Source organism: Hesperophylax consimilis, chromosome 1, assembly GCF_061612785.1.
Source record: "Hesperophylax consimilis isolate HC1 chromosome 1, BYU_Hcon_1.0, whole genome shotgun sequence".
NCBI lineage: Eukaryota > Metazoa > Arthropoda > Insecta > Trichoptera > Limnephilidae > Hesperophylax > Hesperophylax consimilis.
Genome location: NC_142836.1, coordinates 940,563 through 958,230, shown reverse-complemented (window position 1 = coordinate 958,230; position 17,668 = coordinate 940,563).

The following is a 17,668-nucleotide window of genomic DNA, read 5'->3' as shown; positions in this document are numbered from 1 at the left end:
TCTATAATTTCAAGATACTATACATATCGATCTAGACTTTAACCAACAGATTGAATTTTTCTCGTAAGTAACTGCGGCAGTATCCGACACTGCCTGTCTATAATTTCAAGATACTATACATATCGATCTAGACTTTAATCAACAGATTGAATTTTTCTCGTAAGTAACTGCGGCAGTATCCGACACTGCCTGTCTATAATTTCAAGATACTATACATATCGATCTAGACTTTAACCAACAGATTGAATTTTTCTCGTAAGTAACTGCGGCAGTATCCGACACTGCCTGTCTATAATTTCAAGATACTATACATATCGATCTAGACTTTAATCAACAGATTGAATTTTTCTCGTAAGTAACTGCGGCAGTATCCGACACTGCCTGTCTATAATTTCAAGATACTATACATATCGATCTAGACTTTAACCAACAGATTGAATTTTTCTCGTAAGTAACTGCGGCAGTATCCGACACTGCCTGTCTATAATTTCAAGATACTATACATATCGATCTAGACTTTAATCAACAGATAGAATTTTTCTCGTAAGTAACTGCGGCAGTATCCGACACTGCCTGTCTATAATTTCAAGATACTATACATATCGATCTAGACTTTAACCAACAGATTGAATTTTTCTCGTAAGTAACTGCGGCAGTATCCGACACTGCCTGTCTATAATTTCAAGATACTATACATATCGATCTAGACTTTAACCAACAGATTGAGTTTTTCTCGTAAGTAACTGCGGCAGTATCCGACACTGCCTGTCTATAATTTCAAGATACTATACATATCGATCTAGACTTTAACCAACAGATTGAATTTTTCTCGTAAGTAACTGCGGCAGTATCCGACACTGCCTGTCTATAATTTCAAGATACTATACATATCGATCTAGACTTTAACCAACAGATTGAGTTTTTCTCGTAAGTAACTGCGGCAGTATCCGACACTGCCTGTCTATAATTTCAAGATACTATACATATCGATCTAGACTTTAACCAACAGATTGAGTTTTTCTCGTAAGTAACTGCGGCAGTATCCGACACTGCCTGTCTATAATTTCAAGATACTATACATATCGATCTAGACTTTAACCAACAGATTGAATTTTTCTCGTAAGTAACTGCGGCAGTATCCGACACTGCCTGTCTATAATTTCAAGATACTATACATATCGATCTAGACTTTAACCAACAGATTGAATTTTTCTCGTAAGTAACTGCGGCAGTATCCGACACTGCCTGTCTATAATTTCAAGATACTATACATATCGATCTAGACTTTAACCAACAGATTGAATTTTTCTCGTAAGTAACTGCGGCAGTATCCGACACTGCCTGTCTATAATTTCAAGATACTATACATATCGATCTAGACTTTAACCAACAGATTGAATTTTTCTCGTAAGTAACTGCGGCAGTATCCGACACTGCCTGTCTATAATTTCAAGATACTATACATATCGATCTAGACTTTAATCAACAGATTGAATTTTTCTCGTAAGTAACTGCGGCAGTATCCGACACTGCCTGTCTATAATTTCAAGATACTATACATATCGATCTAGACTTTAACCAACAGATTGAATTTTTCTCGTAAGTAACTGCGGCAGTATCCGACACTGCCTGTCTATAATTTCAAGATACTATACATATCGATCTAGACTTTAACCAACAGATTGAGTTTTTCTCGTAAGTAACTGCGGCAGTATCCGACACTGCCTGTCTATAATTTCAAGATACTATACATATCGATCTAGACTTTAACCAACAGATTGAATTTTTCTCGTAAGTAACTGCGGCAGTATCCGACACTGCCTGTCTATAATTTCAAGATACTATACATATCGATCTAGACTTTAACCAACAGATTGAGTTTTTCTCGTAAGTAACTGCGGCAGTATCCGACACTGCCTGTCTATAATTTCAAGATACTATACATATCGATCTAGACTTTAACCAACAGATTGAGTTTTTCTCGTAAGTAACTGCGGCAGTATCCGACACTGCCTGTCTATAATTTCAAGATACTATACATATCGATCTAGACTTTAACCAACAGATTGAATTTTTCTCGTAAGTAACTGCGGCAGTATCCGACACTGCCTGTCTATAATTTCAAGATACTATACATATCGATCTAGACTTTAATCAACAGATTGAATTTTTCTCGTAAGTAACTGCGGCAGTATCCGACACTGCCTGTCTATAATTTCAAGATACTATACATATCGATCTAGACTTTAACCAACAGATTGAATTTTTCTCGTAAGTAACTGCGGCAGTATCCGACACTGCCTGTCTATAATTTCAAGATACTATACATATCGATCTAGACTTTAATCAACAGATTGAATTTTTCTCGTAAGTAACTGCGGCAGTATCCGACACTGCCTGTCTATAATTTCAAGATACTATACATATCGATCTAGACTTTAACCAACAGATTGAATTTTTCTCGTAAGTAACTGCGGCAGTATCCGACACTGCCTGTCTATAATTTCAAGATACTATACATATCGATCTAGACTTTAACCAACAGATTGAGTTTTTCTCGTAAGTAACTGCGGCAGTATCCGACACTGCCTGTCTATAATTTCAAGATACTATACATATCGATCTAGACTTTAACCAACAGATTGAATTTTTCTCGTAAGTAACTGCGGCAGTATCCGACACTGCCTGTCTATAATTTCAAGGTACTATACATATCGATCTAGACTTTAACCAGCAGATTGAATTTTTCTCGTAAGTAACTGCGGCAGTATCCGACACTGCCTGTCTATAATTTCAAGATACTATACATATCGATCTAGACTTTAACCAACAGATTGAGTTTTTCTCGTAAGTAACTGCGGCAGTATCCGACACTGCCTGTCTATAATTTCAAGATACTATACATATCGATCTAGACTTTAACCAACAGATTGAGTTTTTCTCGTAAGTAACTGCGGCAGTATCCGACACTGCCTGTCTATAATTTCAAGATACTATACATATCGATCTAGACTTTAACTAACAGATTGAATTTTTCTCGTAAGTAACTGCGGCAGTATCCGACACTGCCTGTCTATAATTTCAAGATACTATACATATCGATCTAGACTTTAACCAACAGATTGAGTTTTTCTCGTAAGTAACTGCGGCAGTATCCGACACTGCCTGTCTATAATTTCAAGATACTATACATATCGATCTAGACTTTAACCAACAGATTGAATTTTTCTCGTAAGTAACTGCGGCAGTATCCGACACTGCCTGTCTATAATTTCAAGATACTATACATATCGATCTAGACTTTAACCAACAGATTGAATTTTTCTCGTAAGTAACTGCGGCAGTATCCGACACTGCCTGTCTATAATTTCAAGATACTATACATATCGATCTAGACTTTAACCAACAGATTGAATTTTTCTCGTAAGTAACTGCGGCAGTATCCGACACTGCCTGTCTATAATTTCAAGATACTATACATATCGATCTAGACTTTAACCAACAGATTGAATTTTTCTCGTAAGTAACTGCGGCAGTATCCGACACTGCCTGTCTATAATTTCAAGATACTATACATATCGATCTAGACTTTAACCAACAGATTGAGTTTTTCTCGTAAGTAACTGCGGCAGTATCCGACACTGCCTGTCTATAATTTCAAGATACTATACATATCGATCTAGACTTTAACCAACAGATTGAATTTTTCTCGTAAGTAACTGCGGCAGTATCCGACACTGCCTGTCTATAATTTCAAGATACTATACATATTGATCTAGACTTTAACCAACAGATTGAATTTTTCTCGTAAGTAACTGCGGCAGTATCCGACACTGCCTGTCTATAATTTCAAGATACTATACATATCGATCTAGACTTTAACCAACAGATTGAGTTTTTCTCGTAAGTAACTGCGGCAGTATCCGACACTGCCTGTCTATAATTTCAAGATACTATACATATCGATCTAGACTTTAACCAACAGATTGAGTTTTTCTCGTAAGTAACTGCGGCAGTATCCGACACTGCCTGTCTATAATTTCAAGATACTATACATATCGATCTAGACTTTAACTAACAGATTGAATTTTTCTCGTAAGTAACTGCGGCAGTATCCGACACTGCCTGTCTATAATTTCAAGATACTATACATATCGATCTAGACTTTAACCAACAGATTGAGTTTTTCTCGTAAATAACTGCGGCAGTATCCGACACTGCCTGTCTATAATTTCAAGATACTATACATATCGATCTAGATTTTAACCAACAGATTGAGTTTTTCTCGTAAGTAACTGCGGCAGTATCCGACACTGCCTGTCTATAATTTCAAGATACTATACATATCGATCTAGACTTTAACCAACAGATTGAGTTTTTCTCGTAAGTAACTGCGGCAGTATCCGACACTGCCTGTCTATAATTTCAAGATACTATACATATCGATCTAGACTTTAACTAACAGATTGAATTTTTCTCGTAAGTAACTGCGGCAGTATCCGACACTGCCTGTCTATAATTTCAAGATACTATACATATCGATCTAGACTTTAACCAACAGATTGAGTTTTTCTCGTAAGTAACTGCGGCAGTATCCGACACTGCCTGTCTATAATTTCAAGATACTATACATATCGATCTAGACTTTAACCAACAGATTGAGTTTTTCTCGTAAGTAACTGCGGCAGTATCCGACACTGCCTGTCTATAATTTCAAGATACTATACATATCGATCTAGACTTTAACTAACAGATTGAATTTTTCTCGTAAGTTACTGCGGCAGTATCCGACACTGCCTGTCTATATTTTTTTTATGGAAATATACACACAAGTAAGATTGATGTTGAATTTCGTTTCGGAAAAAAACCATATTTTTTTTCTTTTAGTCGTCTTTCACCTGCAGGTCGGAGAGTGGCCATAAATTATTGGTGACCCCTAACGACATTTACTATGTTCACGATTGATTTATTTAATACTATTATGATTTTTATGAACACGTGTTCCAACATCGTAATAATTCATTAAAATTTTACCGTTTATTAGGAAACCTATCAATTCATTCGATAAGGGCCTGCAATTTGAAGAGATTCTAAATAAAGTAGCAATATTATATATCAGTAATTTTTCTCCGTGTGTGTTAGGAAAAAGGATTTTTTTGATAATTTTGGGGATACTAACGGTCCAAACAATAAATTAAGAATCACTTTAAAGTAGTAGTTATTTTAACTTCTCACATTATTTTAAATTCTATACTCCTTATTATGTCTTTTTAAATTCCTTTATATTTCAAACTGTTGGTATTTTCTTTCAAAATATTTTAATATACTTTACAAAAACAATAACCCGCACATACAAAATATCATCAATTTATTTTTTCTTATTAGTATGTATATTGTACGTAGATTTCGTAAATTGAATTTATACATATTTTTTAAATTATATACTTCTTATATTCTCTTAAATTCCTTATTTTATTTTATATTGTATACTTTCTATATTTATTTTTAATTCTTCTATATTTAATACTTGATATATTCTTTTAATGTACTTTATATATAATCAACCATCACAACCACCAACCTAGGCATGTGCCTAGCTTGGTGGTCTAAACATTCTCAATGATAGTAATAAAAAATGAACTGTGTAAAGAATAATAAAAAAACCTTAATAATTCTAACCACTTCCGATTACCAAGCATCTGAATTGTAAACGTTGCCCAAATAATTATCTACATTAATTCAATAATATCAACACCTGCATACAATATCAACCTGTAGCGATATTTTGCATATTTTATAATAATGGCATGCTAATGGCGCAGAGCCCCTATTCATTTACAATTTTCTTTTAATAAATGCAATCTGCTCTTCCCTTGTGCTGATAAAGTCGTGAACACCTCCGAATATCACACCATTTTGCAGCTCAAAATGACGTCCTTGCAATCCCTTGTCCTTGCAAGTGAATGTTTTTTTGTTTGTGCCCCAGAGACTCAAAAACTACTATTAGTGCCAGGAGTGTTTAGAGAGTGGTTTCAGTGGTAGAATAAGTCATGGATTCCCGATGAAAATTTAACGCATTTTCTCTGCGCTGGAATGCGTTAAGAGGTCGAACTAAATTCGATATAATGTAATTGTTGTATAGTAAAAATATGGTATACAGTAGTGAATGGTACAAAAAGTCGGGGACACCGGAGGAAGACTTAACGCATTATCACTGGAATGAGATACGTGGCCGAATTAAACACGATATAATGTAGTTTTATAACAGTAACATTACGTCATATAATAGTGAATGGCGGAAAAGCCCGAGGAAGACTTAACACGTTTTCTCTGCATTGAAATGAAATACGGAGTCGAATTAAAGTAGATATTATGTATAATATGATTTAAGATTTTCACGGCCAAAAGTACTTTTCTTATTTGTTTTTGGGGTGTTATGTCGTGTTGCGCTAACTCCTTCTTTAGCCAACGTTTCGGACAACGTTACAGTGTCCATTATCTGCCCATACTACATCCCATCTACGCATCTGCCCTGATGATGGACACTGTAACGTCGACCGAAACTTTGGCTAAAGAAGGAGTTAGCGCAACACGGCATAACACCCCAAAAATCGATATTATGTAGTTTTTGAAAAGTAATAATGTGGATTTCATGATACTACACGAAGTGAATGTTAGAAAGTCGGGGAGGCCGGAGGAAGTATGAATCAACTAATTATTTGTGGCAAGGACAAAGCATGACGTTTATGTGAATTAATATGAATAGAAGAATTCGAGGACGCCCGAGTAAGACATGGCAAGATCAAGTAAAACAAATACTTATCAATCCGAATAATGTTTGTTTTCAAGTACATTAGAATTCATAACCTCAAAACTTTATTACAAACAATTGAATGAATAACACCGAGCAACTCCGGGTGCAAGTCAGCTAGTATTGTAACAAAATAATACTTATAGTAACATTGTTTATAGGTAGGAAAAACCTTTATTATCAAGTTTATCCTACAGCGCTGGTTTAGAGACTCGGAGCGCCATCTGTTGGCGAGACGCATGACGTGTATTACAGGAATAGCAGAAAATGTTGTTTTTGCCGTGAGAACGGAAAACTTTTGCAGAGTCTAGACATTTTCCAGCTAGGCGCGTGATGCAAAATTAATGAATTTGTTCAAATCATCAGAAGATGTCGCAGTAAGGGATTTAAATACAAATCAACTTGCTTTTGATTTATCACTGTTCTAGAGTTGAAATTGATTAAATTGCTTTTTTAATATTATATTTACGCCCTCCGATGTACTAAATCAATTTTCCTATGAAAACTGTATCGAAGTTGTATTGTTTTAATATTTTAAAATTTAAATTGTTTTTATGTGATTATTTTTATTTGATAGTCTTCCACCTACTTACTGAAATAATTCATCGTTGAAAAATGTTACCCACAAGATAAATAAACTTTCAACTTGGATGACATAATATACATTTTGTAACAATAAATATACAGGGTGTATCGGCACGTACCCGACAAACTTTAACCAGCTATTCCTTAGCACATTTGGAGTAAAAAATGTTATGGGCACTTTGCTGTCCGGTAACATTTTTTTTAATAAAAAATTTACTATTCATATTTTCACCACATGTCACCAATGTTTTATCTTTGTCAAAGTTTGAAAACCCGTCTTGCAATATTTTGTTCGAGTTTCGTTGAATAATGTACGTAAGTACCTACGTTGGCGCGCTTTTACAATCACAACGAAATGGCACGGCACCATTCGTCTCATTTTTAACTATTATTATTTAGTGTGTACGAAAGAGCGAGGACACTTTTTGACACACTTGCTAATAACAGCTGATGAACACGAGAAACAATGCAAATGACAGTGACGGAGTGTGGATTTTTTAATTTATTTTTTGTTTTTAATGGACAAAAAATGTTACCGGACAGCAGTGCCCAATAATGCCCAAGTGCCAATAACATTTTTTATGCCAAATGTGCTAAGGAATAGCTGGTTAAAGTTTGTCGGGTACGTGCCGATACACCATGTACCTATATCTAGTATAATAATTTAAAAATAGACTCGAGAACAACTTTTCTTTTTAAATTATTTTGGAGATTATACCCATGAATGTAATATATCATTGGAGAAGTAGATAATACTAATAAATCTAAGCGAAACATGAAACAGAACAAGACACAGAAAAAAAGTCAACATTACAAGAGAGGTTTAAGACGCCTGGCCCGGTAAGACAATTGCTAGTTGTTGGGTCCAATTGCTAGTTGTTGGGTGAACGAGAAAAAATCAGGCGACAACAAGTTACGAGTGCCATAAAATCACTACAAACGGGATAACTTTGAGTTATTCAACAGTAATTTACAAAACCACTCTACATATTACTATTTTAGAGGTCCAAGTTATTGTATTGTAAAATAACTTTCACTTTTTTACTAGTGAGCCCGATTAAATAATCTTAGTTAAAACTTAAACCCCGGTTTTCCAAGCAAATAATAAAGCTTGAACCGTTCGTTGGACGTTTATCTCGCAGTTAACCGAGCGGGACTAAAGGCTTTAGTAATGGACTAATACATATTAAAAGAAAATATAAATGCAGGGTCGGCCTTGCGGCAATTAGCGCCCAAAGCAAATAGTGTCCGGACCAGGACTGCCCACTGACGAGTGATCCACATCGAGAGATTTTATAATATATAACTATAGGCTCAACTACTGGACTGGAAAACTACTGGACCAAAGTTTATTCTTTTTAGTGTCAGCAGTGTTTAGACAGTGGTTTGAACGGTAGAATAAGTCGGGGACGCCCGAGGAAGAGTTAACGCATTAACTCTACACTAGAATGAGATAAGGAGTCGACTAAAAGTCGAGTATAATGTAGTTTTTTTTTTAATAGTAATAATTTGGTATAGAGTAGTGAATGGTGAAAGTCAGGGACGCCCGAATAAAAAATGGCACGATCAAATTAATCAAATACGTATGTGTATATAAGCAAGCTTTTCAATTGTTACGATAATATTATTGCCACCTTAAAAATGCACCCGGTTTTCAGGAACAGTGGGATTCAGGACCTCAAAACTTTAATCCAAAACATTCATAACCCAATATAAATAAATAAATAAAAATATTATTATTCTTGATTGCCATTTTTTCGGACAGATGGAGAAGAGAATTCTAACACTCTTTGTGGAAAAAACATATTACTAAGAGCGACTATCATAGAAGAGTAGCCAAGCAGAATAAATAACCATTACACTACAAATACGTCAACTGAACCAATACAAATATGCAAATATTTAATCTTCGATAAAACCAATGGTTTAATTATAGTTATCTGTATAAACGGTCAGGTTTTATCGCAGTACAAACAGTACTATATGTTTAGAAGGTCCACAGAGTACTCTTAGTCCGTAGGTATTGGAACTGATCCAACTTACAAAAATTCGTACCTTTACGTCGGGGTCTAGCACAGTGAATACGATAACGTTGCAATATCGATTTTATACCGATTTCCTGTGCACGGTCGCGCAGGTGATAGCCAGGCCGATACTGATAATGCAATAAATAAGAAATCGACCCACGCTGGCAACATAGGCGCATCTGTCTATGAATTGACATTCCTAAACTTCAGACGGCTACGTAAAAGTAAAAAAAGAAAACCAATATTAACAATGGCGAATTGAAATAATAACTTTATGTGAATTAATACACTTTATGGCAGTTCGCTTGTACTTTTTGACGTTAAAATGAGTCTATAGTCATAAGTGTCATAACACTCATAACTAACAACTTTAATGAATGATTTTTATTTAAATTTTGTTTTAAGCAACTTTATTGAGTTATATAGATTGACCGGTTTCTGTTGCACTCAAATTTCTTCAGGACTCCTCCGTGCTTTCTCTTTCTCTTTTATTTAGAAAGAGAAAGCACGGAGGAGTCCTGAAGAAATTTGAGTGCAACAGAAACAGGTCGATCTATATAACTCAATAAAGTGGTTTAAAACAAAGTAAAAATATTATTTATATAATGTAAAGCCACTAAATGTTTGCTTTCTTCGATAATTTAACAACTTTAGTTTCTCCATGTTGGAACGGAATCAATTGATCACGCCTTAGATGAATTAATTAAGTCTATGGATCGGGCATATGATTTCTTTCAATTACAAGAGCTTGGTTAGGTTAGGTTAGGTTAACCTCCATTAATTAACAAGTTATTTATTTTGCATAACAAACGATATTATTCAAACAGTTGTGCATATTGACAGCTTATCCGATACCTAAAATCAACGAATTTGTCTACCGACTGTCGGAATCATATTTAATCTAAGCGTGCTCGCAAATATTGCTAAGTGACCATAGATGAAAGATTTCGTTAATATCGTATTTATATAGAGTTTTATCGATCTACAATGCTAGATACCCGAAAAACATAACGTTTTTTTGGCTTTGACAGAAAAAAGGGATATTTAATAAAGCCAATGAAAGTTTAGTTAAAGTGTTTATTTGAACAGAAAAGAATTGAACTCAGGACCTCTTCATTGCCGAGGAAGTGCTCCGACCACTGAGCTAATTCGACCATATCAACTTAAATCATTTTTAACTTTATCACACTTCGCATGATAGCTACCAACATTATCTTCTTTTTCTTAACGTGTATTTTTGGCTCCTATCTTAATGTTGGGAAGTGAGTTAGCAAGGAGCTAGATGCACTCAAAGAGCTTGCTTGAAAGTCTGCAAGATGGAAGCTAGTAGCCAGTAGTCGCCAGGACCAGTTAGAATGCTCCCAGACAAACTTGGTGTTTTCAGATCTCATTTAGCCAGCTCCTAGTTAGGTCGATTATCGAGTCACCATTGGAGAACGGTTTGTGGGAACGCAACACTTTATAAAGTAATTTTAATAAATATTACAATTTGAAGATTTAACTAAGCAAGTTATTTCACTATAAAAACTATTATTTTCTTTATGGCCATATTTGAGTTAGATTCAAATTGACTAGATTTTATTTTTAAACACACAAAATTAGTAAGAATTTATCGCAGTCTGATCAACATAAGGGGAATGCGGGAGTTATATATCTTGACTTGAAGGAATAAATGAATCATATTTCCAGGGAATCACATTGTACAATATGGTTTCGATTTTCCAGTTATTTGAGACCGGCCCTGGCAATATGAAAGGTTGGATTCGGTTATGTAAGTGGTGAATTTGTATGGGTCCGTTCACTATTCAGTTGGCGCCCCATCATATCGCAGAGGAAAGGAATGCATAAAACACAACCAGGACACGGTGAAGCATACAGTCAGAACTTCATACCAAAAACATCTATATTCTACAATAAACCTGTATTTGGGTGGTTTTGTGAGACATTTTCCAAATTCTATTAGGGCAGAATAATGCATAAACTGGACACCGACTACAGCTTGACACGGGCAACTTCAATATAGGTATTTGAAGAATGAATATTACCCATTGAAAGAGTGTCTACACTATATACAGTGTCAACTGTCAACAGGGTCGGATTTTGGGTCTGTTGCATACGAAACTGTCAATGATTTAAACGAATGAAATGAATTTTCGTTTGCTGGTATTGGCTGATAGTATGTGTGGTGATGAACAATGTATGTAAGGAAGGAAAACATGATAACCAATCACTTACCATTGTATCTCTACAAAGGAGCAAACAACCAAATCATAACATAGTGAGTTACACCGCGATAAGTAGAGATAATTATCGCCACAACAAAACGAATGAGTACTTAAAACGATTTTAAGCACTTCCACAATAGTCAATTTCCTTCTTTTTAATTTTCAACGAGATTGTATACACAAAAAACAACTACTTTCATCCAAGGTAGTCCCAATCCTTCTTTCAAAACAAACAATTTATTTGCCATTGATCTAATTTTCAATTACTTTTCGAGCAAGGTGATGGTTGGGAAGAGGTAGGAACTGGATAAATGACATCCAGGTAGGAACTAAGCATATTCTCATTTCGAAACCAAACAAGCTCCAAAAACCATTCAAAATAGTTTCAAAGTGAAGGGACGTGTCTTTTCCAGTCAATACGTTGCCAAGAAAATGAAATTTTTACCTTTTTTTACATATTAAATTAGTTTAAAACAAAATTAGTTATAATAAAGCGGGGTATCCCGGTGTGGGTTTGTTTTTTAAGCAAATATACAGTTTTATTCCGAGAATGGTGAAAATTTTCATACTTGACCTTCAAAATGGGATTTCGAAAATCATTCTCACTCACATTTTCCACTCTTAAGCAACATTTTGCTACTTCATTATGAAATTTAGCACATTTGACGTTTAAATAAGAGGAAAATTACTTTTAGAAAATCTCTACATAAAGCCCGGGCAGTACCGGTGACTTCAGCTGGTTTTTTTATAACCAAATCAAGATATCGTAGTTATATTGCCTCGGATGATGCAAAACTTTTACAACCGAAATTAGCATTTCTGATTTTATATTTGGGAAAAAAATATATGTCATGATGATCTACGTTTAATTTTATACCCGATCATTCTTGTGGTAAGCGAAACCGGTCGGTAATAATACATCAAATAAATTCGTGGTTATATATTTTTTTAATCTTTTATCGATCAGAATAGGAGGAAGCTTAGGAGGAAATCCATAATTGGTTTTATTTTGGCTATATAATACTTATGTACAAACTGATTAAATGTAAACTGTCGATTTCCAGAAAAATAATAAATAAATTAGTACAAATTTCACTCCTCTTCCATCCACAAGCAAATGCTTTTAATCGAAGTGTAGTATAAATTAAAACAGTACCTATGACTTGTAAACATTGTATACTTATTGTAAAAAATACAAATAAAAACAAATACAAAAATATATGATTTCAATAAAAAAATAACGTACTTGATACCCTGGTATGATTTTTTATTTTATTTTCTAGATTCTTATATTCCATGAAGTGGTGAGTCATTTAAATTTACTGAATTTAAAGTTAATTTTCTTTATACAAATAGAACGGCGTCATATGCGCTTCACAATTTTTACCTCATATGGGTGTTTTAAATATTACCTGGCTTTTATAGACTTAGAGGCCTTGTATTTTATCGGTAGGGAAAAATAAAATTGTTACCTAAAAACCCTACTGACCCTGGTATGAATCTTAACTAATGCTTTATGGCTTATATAAAACATGCAATCATAAAATAAAGACAGACACACGAAATGCGACATGGGAGTGTTTCGCAATCCAAAAGTTTGGCAAATCGAGTCTTTAATTACAATATAAAACTACGTTAATTATCATCATTAATTGTAACAGGTTTTTATCCAGTTAAGCATTTTTCCTCATAAAACACACGAATGTAACATAAAATCAGTCAAGTAAATACAACAATCAGATGGTAACAGTGGTACTTAGTTAGACATTTGTAGCAACTATTTAAGAAATATATTTGTACAGCACCCTTGAGGTGATTTATCACGAAAACGGCGCTATATAAATATAAATTAGCCAAATATTATTATTATTATTATTATTATGAAACGGTATTGTTATGGGCCATAGTTAGTTAGAGAATTACGAAAGAGTCTAAAAAATAAAATAAAGTATATCATCATTAATTTAATGCAATTACCATTCCTGAATTGTGACAGAGCAGAAAAATTGCATATTTTTATTATTATTAAAAAATCGTCGTGAGTGTGATTAATTATCGCGCACCTGTACCAATACCTCATCAACACTAGACCCGTGCTCCATTTAAGACCTAGTAGGAACCTTACTACAATACAAGACTCCATGCTCCAATTCATGTAGTTGCTTCTCGCACTAATTTTATGAACAATTCTTGTTCACAGAGATAGCATCGTGTGGGGAATGAAACATGCTCTGTCGTCGACATATTTGATTAAAATAACATTTCTTCCTAAAAAGCAAATGTTTTATTAGTACCGCTTTTTATTTCAATAGAGGCATATTAAAAACATAGCATACGAGTTACCAATAGTGTGTAATCTATTTATAACAGAATTGTAGCCTGAAACCGTACTATAATTCTTTCAATAATACATACTAAGGTACTTTGAACATGCAAGTGAATCAATATTAATATATCAGTGCTATCCAACTGATATTTTACTATTATTTATAAAAATAAAAGATCAGATAATTTTCTCTTCAACAATTTACATTATTTTATTTCTTTGAATAAACAGAAAAATACTATGAAATACAAATGGGATGGCTATTGACTATGTCAGACAATTGTAAGAGAAACAGAGCGTATGCTAAATGGGCTAGAACCAAATGTTCAGTGGCTACATTCAGATCAGCTTGGAAAGCATTTCTAGTTTGTATTTACTATTTTTTCAGTGCGTGCAATTAAATAATGATATATTTTATGAGTTATTGCAGTTGGTGGGCATATTGGTGGTACAGCGCGCATTCAACGGCCAGTAGACAGCAGGCACAGGCAGTGGGTCGCTTCTCTGCAGCGGCCTGTCGTAAATCGCGGACAAATAGGCAAAAAAAGTGTTCTGCAGAGCGGACCAACGGTACTTGTTCCATTTGCTCCTCCCGGTTACCAACTGCAGTTATCTGCGTACCCACACGGCTACACGGGTGACGTGAGTAGAAATTGCACAGAGCGCTGGCACCGGGCGGCAGTTGTCCGCCAGTGGGGTGCCGTCACTGCTGATAAAATCACAAATAATTTAACATTCTTGTCATACGTCTTGGTATTATAGGTTATCAATTGAAAAAAAAAAGATTTCTGGAAAAAGGAAACACAAGGCACGAATAAATATTTTTAAAATTTTAATAAAATTTTGTGAAAGATTAAATAAAAGCAAACAGTTATAAAAAACTTAACGGTAAACACGACACGGTGCGATATCTACGACTATGTAAGAAAGCTAAATAATTCCTTTAGATACTCTTCAGCCTCACTAAAAGAGACAGTATCAGGTCTTGTGCCTTTGACCGGCTCGTGATCTCCGCTCGTTCAAGGTCGTGTGTCCGCTTATATAGGCCGTCCGTGGTACATCATTCGGTAAGTACTGAAACTAAGTAAAAAATACTCTTTATTTATGAAGAAGTTCTGCTACGTAATTGTTATTATCATTAACAAACTGTGATGAAGCCACTTACAGACCATCAATTTATATTATTTATAATCAGGTGCTTATAATGGAAACCAAATTATTTTCGATAACAAAATACCCCCTTTGATTTCCCAGTAAATTGTCGTAAAATATGAATGGTTATTAATTATACCCATGTCGAGTATCCCTATTTATTGATTGCATTGTTTAAATTTGACTAAGGTCGCTAATCGTGTTTCCAAATTAATAATTCAAAAGAAGCAAATGTTTTTTTCCTAATTATTATTAATTATATAAATATAGTAATTATAAGGACAATTCTCAAACTATCAAAGATGTATTTTTATAAAAATTTCCCGACCCATTTTCTGCCCAATTTTTTTTCGATTTTTTACAATTTCCTGGAAGAATTTTTTTCAGAAAAATTAAAATTTACACGAAATTTAAAAACATGGATAATTTCCAAACTTCACATTATATCAAAACGTATATTAAAAAAAAAAATTCCCCACTCATTTTCCGACAAATTTTTCAGATTAAAATTTTTATCCAATTATAACATTCAAACTTCCACGTAATATCAAAAAGATAAATGTTATATCCCATTTTCCAAGTTTAAGATTTTTTAGAAGAAATAATATTTATTGACATGAAAATTTCCAAACTTCTCATTATATAACAAATGTGTAATTAAAAAAAAATTCCCGACCTATTTTCTGACCAATTATCCCAGAAAATTTAAAAAAAAAGTTTTCGAAGACCAAAAATTTACAAACATCGAATAACAAAATCAAAAAGATAAATGTCTAACCAAACAAACATTGAAAATGTCAAATGTCACAAATAAATATTGAAAAGAAAAAATCTAACTTATGAACTCAACTTCATTAGGATGATATTCCTGTCACGTATTTTTTTGTCCCGGTAAGTTTGCTGCCTCTGGATCGCCCAATATTATTTTATTAAAGAACCGGCTATTTTTGTTCGGTTCCTTTCGGATTTTATAAAATTCGAAAATTGAGCTGTGCCTATGAACAAAAAATGTATCAAAAATGATGTTTTAGATGTAAATGTTAAATTTCAAATTTTAGAGGTCTCAAACCGATTTGATTAAAAATTTGCTGTCAAAATGAACAATTTCGGTAAGCAATCGACATAACCTAATGCTGTAAGACACTGCGCAGAAAAGTTTTTTTTTTTTTTTATGTGACACCTCACAAGAGTGTCCCTGCCTGTGCAGTGTACAGACAGGGGAACTATGTCACCACCCGGTTGGGCGGCGTTGTGAGGCGGAATAAGGTAGGGGCTGTAGGAAGGGATTTGTTAATGCGGGCCTTGAAGAGGCTCGGATTATAGGAGGGAGAAAAAACAGATGCCGGTAGCTCGTTCCACATACGAGCCGACTTACACAAAAACGAGTCGTAAAAACGGCCCGTTCTCATGAAGCCAACGTCAACCGTGTACGGGTGTTCAGTTCGTGTCCGTCGAGTTTCGCGCACGTTAACCGGTGCATCAGGAATCAATGCTGCTAGCTCCTTGGAGCAGGTTCCATTGAAATACCTGTAGAACAGACACAGCATTCCTACATTGCGTCTATGCATTAGAGAAGGCAATCGGTCTGTTAACAACGGATTGTCAATCAGACGGATCGATCTCCTTTGCACAGATTCAAGCAGGTTTATCAAGTATTTTGGGGCACCAGCCCAGAGGTGGCTCCCAAACTCAATAGTTGGGCGGACTTGAGACTTGTACAGGGTCAGCAGCTGGTCACTGTTGAAGAATCTCCTAGCCCTGTACAAGACGCCCAACTTTTTGGAGGCCTGATTTACTCGGGCTTCTATGGATTCCCAATACTTGAGCTGGTCTGATATAGTAACTCCAAGCATTTCAATGGAGTCTTTATTGGGGAGAGTGCTCACATCAAATTGCACCAGACAGTCATTGATCTCCCTCTTTGCCGAAATCAGACACGCTTGGGTTTTTGAGACGTTGAAACTGACCAAGTTGGCCTTACCCCAGGCACGAACCATCTCGAGGTGGTGGTCAATTTTTTGCTTCAAAACTTCCCGAGCTGTTCGGACATCAAAGATGGAAGGGGGCCTGTCAAAAAGATAACCTTCGTGAACGGTGCTGTCATCAGCGTAGCAGTGAATTGGTGCACATTCAACGAGATCGTTGATGTGCAATAAAAACAGCGTCGGAGACAGCACAGATCCTTGTGGCACCCCCGCATTGATTTGGTGCGGTGAGGAAGAAGAGCCGTCAACCACGGTTTGAATTGTTCTTCCCCTCAGAAAGTCTGCAATCCAACTATGCAGGGTTGGGTGGATCCCATACGATGGTAACTTCCCGATAAGCGCCCGGTGCCAGACTCTGTCAAAGGCTTTGGAGATATCCAATCCAACGGTTTGATTTTCACCAAAACGTTCCATGTACCGCCCCCAAATATGCGTCACATATCCGAGTAGATCGCCATACGATCGGTTTCGACGAAATCCATATTGTCGATCGCTTAGGATATTGTTATTCTCGAGATATGTGAGCAATTTGTTGTTAACCACCCTTTCTAATACCT